This window comes from Hyaena hyaena, unplaced genomic scaffold (genome assembly GCF_003009895.1).
Source record: "Hyaena hyaena isolate Hyena2069 unplaced genomic scaffold, ASM300989v1 scaffold_601, whole genome shotgun sequence".
NCBI lineage: Eukaryota > Metazoa > Chordata > Mammalia > Carnivora > Hyaenidae > Hyaena > Hyaena hyaena.
This window is the reverse complement of record NW_024081232.1, coordinates 47,267-52,703: the sequence shown is the minus strand read 5'-3', so window position 1 is coordinate 52,703 and position 5,437 is coordinate 47,267. Positions and strand designations below refer to the sequence as shown.

At 38.5% G+C, this 5,437-nt stretch overlaps 1 pseudogene; it reads left to right on the top strand.

Annotated features, from left to right (window-relative positions):
* Positions 1-807: 807 nt before the first annotated feature.
* Positions 808-1,683, top strand: LOC120248633 (annotated as a pseudogene).
* Positions 1,684-5,437: the final 3,754 nt, after the last annotated feature.

Genomic DNA, 5,437 nt, shown 5'->3' with positions numbered 1-5,437 from the left:
GTATCCAATGACCACAAATTTTATACTATACCTAATCCACAATAAATGAGACCCAATTATACTCCGTACTGTGTAGAACTTTCTAAACTCTAAGTAAATCAAGTAAACTGGGCACTCTATAACCAGTCTTAAAGCATTTGACTCCATGGAATACAGGATTGCACTATAGTTTTAAGATATTTTCATCTTTCCAGTTTCTCCATTCCTCTCTTTGAATCAAGTTAGAGGAAGAGAAATGATCTTCATCTCAAATTCAGTCTCTTGTGGTGAGTTTTGGTAGACATTATTGAGAAAGGTTTTTATAAAGATTTGGAATAACTTAAATGATTTTTGGAAAATTCATCTAAGGAGACTTGTATATGTGCTCCTTTTTTTAATTTGTAAGTTTTCCTGTAACAATTTTTGAGGTTTCTGATATAAAGTTAACTAGATGATATATCTGTATGCCAAGTGTTCCAAGCAGTGTGAAAAGCAATGCAGACAAGGGCCTGTGGGCTTACTCACCTGTGGGCGGCTGGTGACAAGGCATGGAGTTAGGTGCCTTCTGCAATGGGTTAAAGAAATCCTTCATGAATAAGAAAGATCTTTTGTTTCTTTTAATGTTTATTTTTGAGGGAGTACAAGTGGGGGAGGGGCAGAGAGGAGCCAGAGGATCCAAAGTAGGCTCTGTGCTGCAGGCTGCAGCAGCCAGCCCAGTATCGGGCTGGAACTCAAACTGCAAGCTGGGAGACCATGATCTGAGCCAAAGTTGGACGTTCAACTGACTGAGCCACTTAGGTGCTCTGAATAAGAAAGATCTTAAACAACATGGTGGATTCAGAAGCTCATGAAAAGAGGCCACCAATCCTAACATCTTCAAAACAGGATCTGTCACCTTATTTTGCAAATGTTGGTGAAATGAAGCATCATTTGTGTGGTTGTTGTGCAGCTTTCATGCGGCAATCACATTTCCGGTTCAAAAGGTCCTCTCTCAGCAGTAGCTGTGTGAAATCAAAACCTGAGATGCAGTGCTTCAGTTGAGGAGGAATGGCTTTCAAAACTTGTACTGTGGAATCCTTCCCCCTACTCATGCTGAAGACAACTACACTGGCACTTAGCTTTGGTCTGTATGAGGACATATGTTGCCTTCCCTGAGAGCATATCAGTTCGTCTGAATTTGCAACCTGTAGTGTGGCAGCAGTACTTTCTAGGATAACAAGCAATTTTCACTCCATTGGAAAGAGTTCACACATTGCTTCAAGACCACAAGCCTCATAAAAAATTTATAAACACTTCTAGACTTTCAAGGCACTCAAATGTCATGGAATTAGATATTATTGAGACTTGGTATCTGTTCTTTTCCATAATGGATTCAGCAATGTTGTTTTTCGTTTAGGTTTTGAGGTTCCATTAAAGAACATCTGCCTACCTCAGTGACTCACAGTGCTGATTCGATGCACCAAGGTCTGTTGGGTGCCATGTTGGGAATCTTGTTTTTCCAGTTAATGTTGTAAAAACTTGCATGAAGTCTCAGGCTTGTGGGGAATTTTAGTCTTTTCCCAATGTTTTCCAAAAAAATCTGGCTAGAGTGGAATAGGAAACTGACAGGTCTTTTCAGATGTGCCCACCTGAATTAACCATTGGTACCTCATCTCTCGGGGCATGGTCAATGCAATTTATGTGTCCTTGTTAAAGATTATATGAAAGAAATAATCAGTTAAGTGTCATTTATTAACTGAATAGACCTAAGAATAATGCAGTTTGGCCTTGTCCCTAATTGGCCAAATACAGGTTAGTGTCATAAGAGCAGGGCATAATGAATTACAGGCAAAGCTGATTTCCTTAAGCACCAACAAATTCAGAATAAAAGGTTCTTATAGGGATGTTATATTAATAATTTTTTTAAAAAGCAACATAAATGTGCCTGGCGGGTATATTGTAATGAGAATTTCTTTTGGTTGAGGACTCCAAAAAGACTAAAATTAAGATTGAAGCCTTAAGTAATAATTAATACAAAATATAGACTTTCCGAGAGCAGAGATGCCTGCCTGGTGACCAGAAAGAATCTCTTGGCTTTCTCATCCCTCCCTCGCCGACACCGCCCATTCTTCAGGGACCCCTGGACCCGGCTGGAACTGGTCTCTGGTTTCCAAACTGGAGATCCTAGTAAAAAAATGATCTGATAGGAATAGGTTCTGAAAAGAGAGTGGCTCTATACTAAGAGTTTGAGATGGGGAGAGCCACAAGATGGAGGAGAAGTAGGGAGCTCTGTGCATTTCCTTGCACCCATCTCTCAAACAGAGAAGTCCTGAAGTTATAGGACACTGAGCTACAGGAGTTTGGGAAGAGAAAGAGACAGAATTCACTGGGAAGGAAACCTCATAAGTGCAGCTACCTCAAGAAACAAGCCCAAGTATACATGGTGGAGAGTCCCAAATACCCCTACGAGTAGGGAAACAACAATAACCAAACTCTCAAAAGAGAAACCAAGAGACACCATTCAAAGAACAATTTCTGAAAGGACAGGCCCTGAATAGTCAAAGAGCCCTCTTTAATACAGCAGAACTTGTAGGGGCAGAGTGTACAACAAGCTTTTAAAATTAACAAGAGATAGAAAGCTAACCAAAATGATGAAACAGAACTCTCCTCCAAAGAAATTCCAGGAAGAAATGACAGCTAAAGAACTGCTCAAAACAGATATAAGCAATATAACTGAACAAGTATTTAGAACAATAGTCATAAAATTAATCTCTGGGCTTGAAAAAAGCATGGAAGACATCAGAGAAGTTGTTGCCACAAACACTATGGAGCTCAAAAATAGTTATGGTGAATTAAAAACTGCTATAAATGAGATACATAATAAAATGGAGGTGTCCAATACACGGATTGAAGAGGCAGAAGGGAGAATAAGTGATTTAGAAGACTCAATTATAGAAAAATAGGAAGCTGAGAAAAAGAGAGATAAACTGATCCAGGAACATGAAAGAAGAGTTTGAGAGCTCAGTGATACAATCAAACGTAACAATATCTGTATCATAGGAATTCCAGAAGTGGAAGAGAGAGGGAAAGGCACTGAAGGTGTCCAGGAACAAATTTTAGCAGAGAACTTCCCCAACCTGGGGAAGGAAGTAGATGTTGAAATTCAAGAGGCTTCTCTCAAGAAGCACAGAGGACTCCTCTCAGATGTAACTTGAATTGATCTGCACGACATACCATAATGAAACTGGCAAAAATAAAGACAAAGAGAGCGTTCTGAAAGCAGCTAGGGAGAAAAGGGCCCTCACATACAAAGGGAAACCTATCAGAGTGGTGACAGACCTATCTACTGAAACGTGGCAGGCTAGAAAGGAATGGCAGGAAATCTTCAATGTGATGAACAGTAAAAATATGCAGCCAAGAATCCTCTATCCAGCAAGCCTGTCATTCAAAATAGAAGGAGAGATAAAAGTCTTTCCAATTAAACAAAAATTGAAAGAATTTGTCATCACTAAGCCAGCCCTAGAAGAAATCCTGAGGGGGATTCTCTGAGGGAAGTATTGCAAGGAATGAAGACGCCAAAGACACCACCACAAGCATGAACTCCACAAAGGACACAAAGACTCTAAACCCACATATCTCAATAATAACACTGAATGTAAATGGGCTGAATGCTCCAATCAAAAGACATAGTGTAGCAGAATGGATAAAAAAAAAACCAAAACCCATCTATTAGCTGTCTACAAGAAACTCATTTAGACATGAGGACACCTTCAGATTGAAAGTAAGGGGATGCAGAAATATCTATCATGCTACTGGAGGTCAAAAGAAAGCTGGACTATCTATATTTATATCAGACAAACCGGACTTTAAATTAAAGACAGGGGATGAAGAAGGGCATTATATAATACTTACAAGGTCTATCCATCAGGAAGAACTAACAATTATAAATGTCGATGCACCGAATATGGGAGCACCTAAATATATAAAACAATCACAAATAGAAACAATCTTATAGATAAGAATGTGCTAATAGCAGGGGACTTTAATACTCCACTTACAGCAATGGATAGATCAACTAGACAGAAAATCACTAAAGAAACAATGGACTTGAATGACACATTGGACCAGATGGATCTGACCGATATATTTAGAACTCTACATCCTGAGGCCATGGAATTCACTCTCTTCTCAAGTGAGCATGGCACATTCTCCAAGATAGGTCACATACTGGGTAATAAAGCAGCCCTCAATAAATATAAAAGAATTGAGATCATACCGTGCACACTTTCAGATCACAATGCTATGAAATTTGAAATCAATCACAGGAAGAAGTCAGGAAAACCTCCAAAAACATGGAGGTTAAAGAACACCCTACTAAAAAACGAATGGGCCAATCAGGCGATTAGAGACAAAATTTGAAAAATATATAAAAAAATGAAAATACAACAATCCAAACTCTATGGGATATGGCAAAGGCAGTCCTAAGAGGAGAGTACATTGCACTCGAGTCCTATTTCAAGAAATTAGAAAAAGCACATGTGCAAAATCTAACAGTGCACCGAAAGGAAATGGAGAGCAACAGGAGCACCCCAAACCCAGTAGGAGAAGAGAAATAATAAAAATCAGAGCAGAAATAAACAACATAGTAACCAAAGAAACAGTTGAACAGATCAATGAAACAAAAAGTTGGTATTTTGAAAAAATAAACAAAATTGACAAACCTCTAGCCAAGCTTCACAAAAAGAAAAGAGAGAGCACTCAAATAGATAAAATCATGAATGAAAATGGACTTATTACAACCAACCCCTCAGAAATACATGCAATTATCAGGGAATACTATGAATAATTATATGCTAACAAATTGGACCACTTAGAAGAAATAGACAAATTCCTAAACACACACTCACTACCAAAATTCACACAGGAAGAGATAGAAAATCTGAACAGACACATAACTAGTGAAGAAATTGAATCACTTATCAAAAATCTCCCAACAAATAAGATCCCTGGGCCAGATGGCTTCCCTGGGGAATTTTACCAGATATTTAAATCAGAGTTAATACTCATTCTTTCAAGTTATTCCGAAAAATAGAAATGGAAGGAAAATGTCGAGACTCATTCTATGAAGCCAGCATCACTTTGATTCCCAAGCCAGACAGAGACCCAGCAAAAAAAGAGAACTACTGGCCAATATCCTTGATGAATACAGATGCAAAAATCCTCAACAAGATACTTGCAAATCAAATTCAACAGCACATGAAAAGAATTATCCACCATGATCAAGTGGGATTCATTCCTGGGTTACAGGGCTGGTTCAATATTCGCAAATCAATCAGTGTGATACATCACATCAACAGAAGAAAAGATAAAAACCATATGATCCTGTCGATAGATGCAGAAAAAGCATTTGACAAAATATAGCATCCCTTCTTAATAAAGACCCTCGAGAAAGTCGGGATAGAAGGAACTTACTTAACCA